This window comes from Lissotriton vulgaris, chromosome 4_1 (genome assembly GCF_964263255.1).
Source record: "Lissotriton vulgaris chromosome 4_1, aLisVul1.2, whole genome shotgun sequence".
Lineage (NCBI taxonomy): Eukaryota > Metazoa > Chordata > Amphibia > Caudata > Salamandridae > Lissotriton > Lissotriton vulgaris.
In genome coordinates, this window is record NC_141691.1 from 1,191,630,127 (window position 1) to 1,191,644,877 (window position 14,751).

Sequence of the window (14,751 nt, forward strand, 5' to 3'; positions counted from 1 at the left end):
ATTGCTGGCTCTGCACACATTTTCTTTGCTTCGTGTATTGCAAACCGTAGAGCTCAAATCAATGCACGTGGCTTTGGGCCCTTGCTGAACGCTCTCTCTGGCCTATAAGGCAGACTTCAGTGTCCACATTTGACATTGAGTCAGTATTATAGATGATGCAGTCCTGTAGGAAAAGACATTGCTCCAGTTTGCTCTGTCTGCACCACTGATATGCATCATTGCAGGATCTGCACACATTTCTTTTGTTTGTGTATTGCAAACTGTAGAGCTCAAGTGAATGCCAGGTGGCTGTGGGCTCTTGCTGACTGCTCTCACTGGCCTACACTGCACACAGCAGTGTTCCCAATTTAGATGGCATCGCTATTGTAGATTAGGTAGTTCTGTAGGAAAAGACATTGCTCCAGTGTGCTCTGTCTGCATCACTCATAGGCATCTTTGTAGGCTCTCTACACATTTTTTTTGCTTCGTGTATTGGAAACTGTAGAGCTCAAGTCAATGCCACGTGGCTGTGGGCCCTTGCTGAACGCTCTCTCTGGCCTATACTGCAGTCTTCTGTGTCCACATTTGATATTGAGTCGGTATTGTAGATGATGCAGTCCTGTGGGAAAAGACATTGCTCCAGTGTGCTCTGTCTGCACCACTCATATGCACCATTGCAGGCTCTGCACATGTTACTTTTCAGTTTGTGTATTGCAAACTGTAGAGCTCAGGTGAATGCCATGTGGCTGTGGGCCCTTGTGACCGCTCACTCTGGCCTATACTGCAGACAGCAGTGTTCACAATTGAGATTGAGTCACTATTGTAGATGAGGTAGTCCTGTAGAAAAAGACATTGCTCCAGTGTGTACTGTCTGAACCATGCATATGTATCATTGCATGCTTTGCACACTCTTTTTTGTTGCTTCGCTGACGACAAACTGGTTAGGTGAAATCACTTTACGTATCTGAGGGTCCTTTGTGACCGCTCTCTATGGCCTACACCGCAGACAGCAGTGTTCATAACTCAGATTGAGTCGGCATTGCAGACGATGCAGTGTTGATGGCAACAGATATTGCTCTTGTACGGCCTGTCGACAGCACACATTATCTGTGGCTGTGCACATGCTGGATGCTTTTGATGTGGTTATGTGAGTGCACTAGAACTGATGGAGCATTTATGATATACTCTTTTTGTGTATTATTTCAGATCTATTCATTGTGTGTCAGTATACCACAAGTTGTTGTTCTTTTACGATGGAAATATTTCTGTATTATTTCACATCTACAGTCCCTACCTTACTGCAGCATAAACTATTGATTCTTTTAATATTGAATCTCTGTGTGTGATCCATTGATTACTGTTGCAGTTGATGCTAACAGCAACCATTCCCTGAAGGCTTGTTTACACTTACCCCACACACATCCAGCACAGAGGTCACTGGATATTTCACCATGGTAATAAAAGTCAAGAGTACGTGCCCGTATCCACTTCCACTATCTATCTGTGTCTGTGTGTTTATTATCTACCTTGAGAGAGGCTGAAGTCCCTAAAGCATGGAAACATGTTATGGTCTCACCTCTTCTTAAAAAAGCCAATGCTGATCCAAATGACCCTTCCAACTTCCGCCCAATCTCGCTGTTGCCTTTATTTTCCAAAATCCTTGAGAAACATAATATTTCCCAACTCACCCATTTCACAGAATCCAATCACCTCCTTCACACATCCCAATCCGGTTTTAGGGCAGGTTTTTCAACTGAATCTACCCTACTCGGGGTCTCTGAAGCCATACGCCGGCAAGTTGATGATGGGGAGACCGTGGCACTTATGTTACTCGACCTTAGTGCCGCGTTTGACACGGTCTCCCACACCATCCTCCTCAACACCTTGCAGACATATGGCATCACAGGACCGGCCCTGGCATGGCTTAAAAGTTTTCTCTCGGAGAGAACTTTTCAAGTCTTCTCTGCTACATCCTTCTCCAAACCCCACCACCAACCTTATGGAGTTCCCCAGGGCTCAATACTCAGCCCCTTACTATTCAATCTATATGTCAGTCCCCTTGCCAGCTTAGCCGAACAATCTGGGTTGTCAATCTACTCTTATGCTGACGACACCCAGATTGTTTATTCACTCTCGGCAAATGCAAATTCCAACCCGTCCTCCCTCCACTCTGGCCTTAACAACATTGCCAACTGGATGTTTGAGAATAAGTTAAAACTCAACAGAGGAAAAACTGAACTACTGCTGTTTGGAAAACAAACCTCCTTGTGGGGCCCACAACATTGGCCATCCCAGACGGGACCCACACCCACCCCTTCTAAATCCGCTCGCAATCTGGGCATAATTTTTGATGAAAACCTGTCCATGAAACAACAAGCTGTTAGAGTGGCCACCACGTGTTTCACCATACTCAAGTGGCTTAAGAAAATCAGGTGGATGCTCCCACAAAACACACTAAAAACTGTAGTCCAAGCCCTAATTACATCTAGGCTGGACTACGGCAACATATTATACCTGGGAGCATGCAAGGATGTTACAAAGAAACTGCAAACAGTACAAAATGAAGCTGCGAGACTGATATGTATGTTACCAAAAAGTTCCCCTACGTCATCTTGTCTCCGGAGTCTCCATTGGCTCCGTATTGAACAACGAGCAAAATTTAAAGCTCTATGCTTTATGCATAGAATCAAGGATGTTAAGGCTCCGGCCTATTTGAGCTCTCTGGTCCAGCAATACACCCCCCTAGAACCCTACGTTCCTCGACCCAACATAAGTTCCAGGTACCTAGGATAAATCGAGTCAGACAGGGAGGTCGCTCCTTCTCCTATCTGGCCCCCACATTGTGGAACTCCCTTCCAATTCATCTTCGCACAAATGAATGCTATTTGCGATTTCGTAAGAATCTGAAAACATGGTTGTTCAACCAATAACTCGATTGTCATTAACTCACTATCTCTCCTTATTACTTGTTTCAGTTTCAATTTAGCGCCGGGAAACCTTAGGGTAGCTGTTGCGCTTTACAAAAATAAATATAATAATAATAATAATAATAATCTATTCATAATACTGTCTACGGGCTGTACTATATTATGTTGTGTTGTGGACAGCGTATGCAACCATGTTACCTGTGGTAGTGGAGAACATTTTGGTAATGTCACTTTTAGGTGTATGGGTATCATAGGTGGAAGGCTACTTTACAGAGCATGAATATTTATGAAAATGATGGTTACATGTTGTGTGTAGTGTAAGATATGTGTATAATGCAAAACGTTTTGAGCAAAGCTCTCTAAGCAGAAGAGGTGTGTCTCATGAAATACAGTATAGATATTGAGTAAAATTGGTGGCGTTTTCGAACTGATACATTGGGAAATGTTATGAACTAATAAAATGCTCTTTTTTATGGTTACATGGCAATCGCGCAGCCAATGCGCAATGAGACTGCACCAGATGTGGTTTTGAGAAAATATATTTACTATAATATAAGTTTATTACATTTAGAAATATATACATGTTTAAAATATTCTTAATTATTGGTTGCTTGCATATACACTTTAAAGTTTTTTAGATATAGTTTTGAGACAAAAAAAATTAGGGAATGGCGTATGCGGCGCGATATTGTACGTCTATGACGTAACACAGGGCGTGGCAGCGTAAACTCGTTGCATCACTCATGACATCTCAAATGACATCACTGATGATATCATCCACTTGATAGTCTGACACACTTCTTCACACTGTAATATAACCTTTGATACACGCACTCTAAAATACAGACTACTGTTTTGAAAAGCATAGGCACACCAATACCACATACTAGATATCCATACACTGATTCCTATCTATATATTGTGAGCCAGATATACACTGATACAGTCACTCATACATGGTGTCCCTCATCATTACATCAGTATAATATCCACTTATAGACAAATATATACATTTACACAGTGCTACTGATCCATAGAGTTACTCACACATCTATTCAGCCATGCCAAAAATCAGTCATAAACCCATGTACTCACCTATGCAAATATATAGACAACGCCTGCCCTATTAATACACACATCACTTTCCTTATTTATATATAAACTATCACATATTTACTCTCTTATACAATCACAAATACATGTGCATCACTGTCTTTCACATAGTCAATTATACACCCCAACACTCACATATAGTGTGTACAAATGTATATAGTTACTCACATATATACAACTGAGACATCAATTCACTAATCAACACACCTATTCACACAGTCAGCTATCCATACAGCCCTTCTGAGATGCAGTTTTGAATCTATAGAACCAGTGAATCAGTCATTTAGACATGTATGCACAGAGTCAGACACCACCCACACACCCACATAGACACTCAGATATTCATATAATCAATGAAAAACACATATACACACTGATGTAGCTACTCACCAACCCAGGCACCTGCTTACACACCAAGTGAGAGACTAAGAGAAACAGTCAAACAGCCTAGTTACTAACCCATGCTTTCAGTAACATACATTCAATCAGTGACTTATAGAGTCAGTCATGCATCTAGTAAATAATGTATTCAGACACTTTTAAATCAACTTATTCTTGAATAGACCTTGGCATAGATAAATATGAAAAATATTTAAACTTTCCAGAAACACACATTCACTGGATGATGTCATCAGTGATGTCATCAATTATGTCATTTGAGATATCATAAGTGATGTCATGAGTGTTGTGACTGACCATGTCATGAGTGATGTGATGTCATCAGCGGTGCATTGCAGGCACATGAGTTATAGTTAGCACAACTAACTATAACAGGCACATTTCTTTGGTTTTATATGAGTCAAATGTCCAACCAACTATAACGTCCCTGAAACCTATGTTTTTTTCAGTGAATATATATATATATACCATTATATACCAAAAGTATTGTACCATGATATCAAGAGTTAATTGTGCTTTAGATTTGCCATCAAATATACAATTATGATATTCTGTCTTGCAAGTCAAAGCGGAAAATATTTTCTTCCATGTCTATTTTCAAACAGAGCATGTGATCACTAACTTTTTTTCAACCAATGGCTGCTTCTTTAAAAGAACGGCTCATAATGAATGACACTGTCATGTGAACAAGGCTCCTCGGAGCCGAAACGTCATGCGATGTGCCTGCTCGTAATAAATTGATCTGCACAAACTTGGACCGTGTCTGCGTCTTTCTAAGGTGTGGGAGGACGCCTCACCTTTTGGAAATCGAGCGTGGATTTCTTGGATATATATATATATATATATATTCACTGAAAAATCCATAGGTTATAGACCATATATAGTTAGGAATTCGCATTTACAAAACCTTATTTTACTCACACAAAACCATTGAAATTCCATATATAGTTAGTTGCACTAACTATATATCGCGCACCCGCAATCCACTGCTGATGATGTCACATATTACATCATTCATGATATGGTCAGTGACATCACTGATGACATCACTGATGACATCTCAAATGACATCACTGATGACATCACTGATGACAACATCCAGTGACTGTATGTTTCTGTAAAGTTAAAATATGTCTTACATATTGAAGAATGAGTGGATGTATAAGTGTCTGGATGAAGGATTTAGTAGGTGCATGACTGACTGTATGAGTGAGTGATTAAATGTGTCTCACTGAGTGCATGGGTTAGTGACTAAACTGTCTTAATTGTGCATCATTATGTCTGTTGTTCTGCATGTGTTGATAAGTAGCTATATGAGTAACTATATGGGTTATTGATTGGTTGCCCAAGTATTTGTATGGGAAACTGAGTGTGTGTGTGGGTGGCTGGGAGGTGTATGACTCTGTGCATAGATGTGTGAGCAGTTGATTCACTAGATGTATGGTTTCAAAAGTGCATGTGGAAACAGCTGTATGGGCGGTTGACTGTGTGCATGAGTGTATTGGTGAGTGAATGGATATCTCAGTGCTACATGTCAAAGTAAGTACATATGTAAAACACAGTACATGTGAGAGTTGACATATATAAATAACTGTGCATAAGAGCCAGTGAATGTGTGAGTGGCTGTATGGATCATTGTGAACTTGTATCAGGGATTGTATAAGAGAGTAAATATGTGTTAGTATATGTTTGAATAAGTAAAGTTTGTATAACTGTATAGTTGAGGAAATGGAGGTGTGATTGATTCTTTGCATGACTGACTAGGTGTGTGAGTAACTCCATGGATGAGTGACAGTCTGTGAGTGTCTGTTTACACTGATTGTATCTAAGGTTATATTAGAGTCTGAAGAGGTTCATCGTATTATCACATGAATGATATCATCAGTGATGTGATCAGTAATGTCAAATGAGATGTCATCAGTGATGTGATCAGTGATGTCATTTGAGATGTCATCAGTGATGTCATTTGAGATGTCATCAGTGATGTCATCAGTGATGTCACTGACCATGTCATGAATGATGTAATATGTGACATCATCAGCAGTGGATTGCGGGTGCGCGATATTTAGTTAGTGCAACTAACTATATATGGAATTTCAATGGTTTTGTGTGAGTAAAATAAGGTTTTGTAAATGCGAATTCCTAACTATATATGGTCTATAACCTATGGTTTTTTCAGTGAATTTTCAAGGTTTTGTAAATGCTAATTCCTAACTATATATGGTCTATAACCTATGTTTTTTTCAGTGAATTTTCAAGGTTTTGTAAATGCTAATTCCTAACTATATATGGTCTATAGCCTATGGTTTTTTCAGTGAATATATATATATATACATACATATATAAACATATATCATCTGTATATCTATATAAATACAAACATAAATGCATGCATACATATACTTATATGCATACAGATGCATGTTATTTACATGAAAGTTGAAAAAACACTAATAAAAGCAAAGCTAAAAAGCCACCTCATTACAAACAGAATGGCTTTAACTTAAACGAGGGCGCGATCTATTGCATTTTCAATGCTTGTTTACTTTGGTTCCATCAAGAAGGCATTCAGATGTGTCACACATTTGCCATAAATTCTGAATGTTAGCACTCTAGTTGCACATTAGATCACTGTAGTAAAGCTACTGCTCATCAGGGACGTCTGCTGCTGGTATTCAAAGTGCATGTTTCAGTCTGCATGTGCGAATTTTTTTTAATGAAATAGAAGAGGATTTGAGAAGTCACTCAAAATGATCCCTAATTTTTCTTTCTGAAGCACTAATCATACTTTCTATGGCAAAATTAACCCCCTCATGTTGTTCCTTTTTAAATTGAGTGTTTTCAGACTTACCACTTCATTCCAATCAAGATGGCTTCTGGTGTGCCATACTTTTGTCATAAGTAAGACTGTTAGCGCTCTAGTTGTTCTTTAGAATACTCTGGGACATTCTGTCATTGGGCTATACTTGGGGTACATCTGGGTGATATTTGGGCTACATTTAGGCTCTTTTGTCTCTGGTGGCCATCTTGGGAGACTGTATGTCAGAATTTTTTAATGAAATTGAAGAGGGTTTGAGAAGTCACTCAAAATGTGCCCTAATTTTTCTTTCTGCAGCACAAATCATAATTCATATGGCAAAATATACCCCCTCATTTTGTTACTTTTTAAATTAAATGTTTTAGGAGTTACCATTTTATTCCAATCAAGATGGCTTCAGGTGTGCCATACCTTTGTAATAAGTAGGACTGTTAGCACTCTAGTTGTTCTTTAGAACACTCTGGGACATTCTGTCATTGGGCTATACTTGGGCTACATCTGGGTGATGTTTGGGCTACATTTGGGCTTTTTTGTCTCTGGTGGCCATTTTGGGAGACTGCATGTCAGAATTTTTTAACGAAATAGAAGAGGATTTAAAAAGTCACTCAAAATGTGCCCTAATTTTTCTTTCTGCAGCACTAATAATACCTTCTATTGCATAATATACCCCCTCATTTTGTTCCTTTTTAAATTAAATGTTTTAAGAGTTACCACTTGATTCCCATCACGATGGCTCCAGGTGTGCTATACCTTTGTAATAAGTAGGACTGTTAGCGCTCTAGTTGTTCTTTAGAACACTCTGGGACATTCTGTCATTGGGCTATACTTGGGCTACATCTGGGTGATATTTGGGCTACATTTGGGCTCTTTTGTCTCTGGTGGCCATTTTGGGAGACTGCATGTCAGAATGTTTTAATGAAATAGAAAAGGATTTGAGAAGTCACTCAAAATGTGCCCTAATTTTTCATTCTGCAGCACTAATCATACTTTCTATGGCAAAATATACCCCCTCATGTTGTTTCTTTTTAAATTAAATGTTTTAAGAGTTACCACTTTATTCCAATCAAGATGGCTTCAGGTGTGCCATACCTTTGTAATAAGTAGGACTGTTAGCGCTCTAGTTGTTCTTTAGAACACTCTGGGACATTCTGTCATTGGGCTATACTTGGGCTACATCTGGGTGATATTTGGGCTACATTTGGGCTCTTTTGTCTCTGGTGGCCATTTTGGGAGACTGCATGTCAGAATGTTTTAATGAAATAGAAAAGGATTTGAGAAGTCACTCAAAATGTGCCCTAATTTTTCATTCTGCAGCACTAATCATACTTTCTATGGCAAAATATACCCCCTCATGTTGTTTCTTTTTAAATTAAATGTTTTAAGAGTTACCACTTTATTCCAATCAAGATGGCTTCAGGTGTGCCATACCTTTGTAATAAGTAGGACTGTTAGCGCTCTAGTTGTTCTTTAGAACACTCTAGGAGGCTGCAGTAGAACACAAAGGAATCAACTGACAGTCTCTGTCCTTGTTGGATGTACATGTTTTACTGAGAATGTCAGACTTCATTTTCACATGACTGAGAAAGATAATGTGAATTTACAGAAAATATGCTTTCAGTTTAGCTTATAGATCCCCTTCCAAACCACTGTGGGAAAATCATGAGATATTAGTTTTCTTTCAAACAATATTCATGATATCACAGCAGAAGGTTTTTTCACATGGTAAAATCACCTTAGAGCCCACCACAATTCCTAAAACGAGTATGGTACCATCAACAAATGATTTATAATGTAACTAAAGTCCTAAAACCCTCTATTAACTACAATGCTTTTTAATGAGGTGCTATCATGTATATTGGTCCCAAGATGGCTGCCAACACTTCTTGGATGAAGTGCTGACAGCCAATCAGATCAGATGTGTGGTTAGGCTCCGCCCAGATATATATCTTTTTTTGAACCTAAATTACTCAAAATCCACTGGAGCACATATATTGAGACCTACCAAAGGCACATCGGGCTAACAGTCCCTACAATTTTGCCAAGTTTCGTGCAAATCCATTCAGCCGTTCGAGCTAAAAGTGAGGCCAACCGCCCTATGGAAATTAACATGGGAAAAACGCGTTTTGGGACCCCCCTTTTTTCTTGGCCCCCCCTTGATGAAACCCCCCCAAATTGTCAGGGGCTGCTCAGAAACAAAATGTTCCATTTTCCTGAAAATTTCAGCCAATTCCGTCCACAAACGCCAAAGTTATTAGACATAGAATTTTCAAAAATCCCATAGAGAAAAAATCCTAACTATATATACCTACTGGCGACTGCCAGTAGGTAATATATATATATATATATATATATATATATTTATATATATATGTATGAGCACCAACTCGTAATCCACTCCACTTAGAACGCGGAATCACAGGCGCAGGCCAATCTTTTTGCAGCATTATTTTATTTCTTTCTCACAAACGTCAGGGCGCATTTTGACCGTCCCGGTGGCCTTGGTCACCTGACAATGCATAGAACATTACCCATTTTAAAGTGCCAGTGCATCATTATGGTAATAGACACAAAAGGAATACCAATACCTGTGTAAATACATTTCTTGGTATGCAAACTGGGCAAATGAAGGTTTCTATTTTCTAACAGCATAAATGCAAATACGAAATCTGTAAATCTACCAACATTTTGCCATTTTTTATCCAAAAAATTACTGCATAAATGCTTTTACATTCAATTTCTTCTTTAAACTGACCTCGATGCAGTACTACATTCTTACCGTTAAGTTTCATGTGCTCACCGTGAATTTTCAGAGAAAATATAAATTATACATCTCAGAAAATGTTACCTAAAAAATTGATTAAAAAAACTTTTCTCCAGTCACCTAATTATTTTCATATGTAGTAAACAATACTTGGTATCTTAAAGCACAATTGATCATCAATAATTCTGTCAAGATTATAGACAGTTTAAATTCAGAAAAACATTCAATTATAAAATTCATTGAATAAAGTGCTTGGGTGTTACAGTACTACATATTTTAAAGTGACCGCTGCCTTAGTGCTAAATTTTAAAGTGACTGGTGCCTGTACAGTACATGCAGGGAAAAACGTATATATGTTCGAAGAGACTTGATACAATATAGTTTATGAAAGAACATAATCAAAACCAATAAATATTCATATGAGATCATAATACACAAATCTTCATCCAGTAACACATTTAAAACAATCGATAAAAAGAAGCATAGATAAAACCTACCCATGACATCCTAAAACCGATCATTAAAAACAGCGCCATAGGAAAGCCTGTGCATAAGTAGTTTACCATCATATTGGTTTTAATGTCAAGTTATTTAATCTTATATATAAGACCTTACAAATAAAAGTGGATTTTGTCTATTTATTTCATAATTAAATCAGTTTGAGAGGCAAATTCATAATTAAGATCAAACAGGGACCAGAATCTAGTTAAAAAGGACTCAAATACCTCATTTGTTTTTTCAAAAGAAAGTATGAAGGTCCTCAGTTGCATTGAGACCCCCCGGCCATTTAGAGTCAAACTCAAGTATATAGCTTGTTTCCAATCTACGAAGACTGGCCTCTCTGTCCCCTACTCTCTTCAATGGGGGAATTGACTCTATGGCATAGTATCGAAGAAATTTAGGGTCACTGTTATGTGCTATTTGAAAGTGTCTAGCAACTGGATAGTTCTGGTCCCTGTTTATGATCGCTTTCAAATGCTGTAAGATACGTTTGTGTACAGCCAATTTGGTGCTGCCTATATATTTTAACTGGCAGTCACACTCAAGGACATATACACAGTACTCTGTCTTGCATGTAAGATGCTGTTTAATTTCTCTTGTAGCATCCGCGAACACTGTCCTGTAATTTTTAGTGTTAATACCAAACTGGCATGCACGACAGGTCAAACATTTATAGAATCCCTTCCTAGAGGACAGCCAAATTATTTTTCCAAGGTTTTCCTTACTGTTCGTGGCCAGCGCATTGTCCATACTTTTAGATTTGCGAAAGGTCATGGCCGGGTTCGAAGGCATAAGGTCGCCAATTACAGGGTCATCCTGGATGAAATGCCAATTGCGCCTTATAATATTCCTCAACTCTCTTTCCTGTTTGGAATATGTTAAAATCAAACGAACTGGCTCTGCCTTTTTACTTTCAACTCCCTGATTCAAATGAACTCTGTATTGAAGGAGTTCCTCCCTTGATTTTAACTGGGATTTCTTCATGGCTGCTTCCACTACCTTGCAGCTGTATCCTCTATTTAAAAACCTTGCCAGGCTTTCGAACTGTTTTTCCTTTGCATCCAATGGATCACTGCATTTACAACAGATGCAAAGCATCTCCCCATATGGTATACTTCTTATTAAATGTGGGGGATGTGCACTTGTGGCATGCAATATTGTGTTGCCAGCTGTAGGTTTTCTAAAAAGGGTAGTTGTTAAAATATTGTTTTATATTAAAACCTGTACATCTAAGAATGTTACTGAGTACCTGCTGATGTTAAAAGTGAAAATTAAATTAAGATCATTATGATTAATGTCCTCCACAAACTTAAGCACGCTTTCCTCAGACCCTCGCCATACAATAAATAAGTCATCAATAAAACGCAGCCAGGAGACTATATTTTGGGTGCAGGTCTGTTCAAACTTCCGCCTGAGGACCAGTTCCTCCCACCAGCCCATAAAGAGACAGGCATAGCTGGGGGAGAAACTGGCCCCCATAGCTACACCCTGCACCTGTTGGTAGAATTGGCCATTAAAAAGTAAATAGTTGTTTTCTAAAAATAATGACAACATGTCAAGCAACATCTTAGTGTGCTCAGAATGTTCCATTGGTCTGGTATTCAGAAAATATTCTGCAGCTCTTAGCCCGTCTCTGAGCTTTATACAGGTATAAATCGAGCTGGTGTCCAATTTCACTAGTAATAAGTCATCACTTCACGGAATATTCTTAATTTTACCAAGAAAATCAGAGGTGTCCTGTACATAGGATTTAAGGTTTTTCATGTGTGCTTGTAGGAAATAATCAATATATCTTGAAAGATATATATATTACCTACTGGCGGCCGCCAGTAGGTAGTTATAGTTAGGACCTATTTTCCATAGGAAATCTGCAACATTCTATTTGGAATAACTTTAGCGCCGATTGATAAATCTTTGCAAAATTTTCAAAACTTATGGCCCGCTCCGGTCAGCTCGTATCCTGAAAGTCTCAGGGTGATTGTCAAGCGGGGGTCAAGAAAAAAGGGGGGTCGCAAAACGTGTTTTTCCAAAGCAATTTTCCATAGGGACCGTTAATCACAGCTACCGCCCGAACTGCTGAACGGAATTTCACCAAATTTGGCAAAAAGGTAGTCCTTGGTTCAAACTTGTGCCTTTTGGTTAACTGGTATCAATCTGTTAAGAAGTTTTTAGATATTGAAGGAAAAATATATATATATATATCTGGGCGGAGCCTAAAGACACATCTCATCGTGAGATCTGATTGGCTGTCAGCACTTCATCCAAGAAGTGTTGGCAGCCATCTTGGAACCAATATACATTATAGCACCTCATTAAAAAGCATTGCAGTTAATAGCAGATTTTAAGACTTTAGTTACATTATAAATCATTTGTTGATGGTACCATACTCATTTTAGGAATAGCAGTATGTTCTAAGATGATTTTGCCATGTGAAAAAGCATTCTGCTGGGATATCATGAATCATGTTTGAGAGAAAACTATTTTCTCATGCTTTTCCCACAGAGGTTTGGAAGGTGATCTATAAGCTAAACTAAGATCATATTTTCTGTGAATTCACATTATCTTTCTCAGTCATGTGAGAATGAAGTGTGACAGTCTCAGTAAAACGTGTACATCCAACAAGGGCAGAGTCTGTCAGTTGATTCCTTTGTGCTCTACTGCAGCTTCCCAGAGTGTTCTAAAGAACAACTAGAGTGCTAACAGCCTTATGACTTATGACAAAACTATAGCACACCTGAAGCCATCTTGATTGGAATAAAGTGATAACTCTTAAAACATTTAATTTAAAAAGGAACAAACTGAGGGGGTTCATTTTGCTATAGAAAGTATGATTAGTGCTGCAGAAAGAAAAATGAGGGCACATTTTCAGTAACTTTTCAAATCCTCTTATTTCATTAAAAAACTTCTGACTTGCAGACTGAAACATGTACTTTCAATACCAGCAGCAGACTTCTCTGGTGAGCAGTAGCTCTACTACAGTGATCTAATGAGCAACTAGAGTGCTAACATTCAGAATGTATGGCAAATGTATGACACATCTGAATGCTGTTTTGATAGCACCAAAGTAAACAAGCATTGAAAATGCAAAAGCCCTCGCCCTCGTTTAAGTTAAAGCAATTCTGTTTGTAATTAGGAGGCTTTCTAGCTTTGCTTTTATTAGTGTTTTTCAAACTTTCATGTATATGTATATGTATGTATGCATTTATATTTGTATTTATATAGATATGCAGATTATATATATATATATTTATATGTTTATATATATATATATATATAGCAACTGCCGCATTCGAAAACAACATTGTGACGCGTCACTTAAGCGTGAGTATCGCGTTGCCGCGTAATGCGCCTTATGACGCGCCGCGTTAGCGCGCTCGGAAGTGCTCTGCAGCGCGACCCGAGGCGCGGAGCGCAGCACCCTGGAAGCGCTCCGGGCGCGGAGTGGGACGCGTAACGTAAGCGTAACAGGTCATGTGACCTGAAAATAACACTTTTCATTGGTTTAGAACATTTTTTTTCTCCCAAATGATGAAAGCCCCCACCTTTTTTCCTCACTCTGACTTTCATCTTTGTGAGAGGAAGACCTGTTTCTGCTTGTTCTGTCATGGCATCTGTAGTAGCTGCAGCTGGTGGACCCCCCCCACCACCACAACCACCTAGGAAGGAAGGACCACCTGCAAAGTACCTTCCAAACCCAGAGGAAGAGGAAGAAGAAGAGGAAGAGGAGGTAGAGCCGAGGCAGGTCTTGTGTGAAGAGCCCCGGCAATCCCACCGCTTAGACCATATTATATGGCAATTGTTTTCTTACCCTCGAGGGCAAAAAAAGGTCAATGCCCGGCTGGTGACATGCCTCATTGCGATGCAGTTCTGTCCCGAGGCACAGACAAAAAGTAAAGTTTTGGAAACTATACTATGCACCGCCACATGCAGAGGTGGCATCCAATCAATTATAGCGTTGCTGAGGTGCGTCACCTTCAGGATAACCCACCAATATTATTTTACTGTTTCCCTTGGTTTTCCCCTTGGTGCGCGAACCGGGCGCTAACCGTGCAAAAATTAGAAAAAAAAGGCTGTTTATTTTTACATATATGGGCCTCCTCAGCCACCCTCAGAAAACCTAGGGGGTAAGGATATGTCTCCCATGCCCCCTTAAACCCATTCCCAACATTGTTTATCCTCCGTCTTGTGACTAAATTCATCGGAAACACAAGATGGCGGACTCCTGTTATGCTAACGGTGAGCTACCTGGTTCG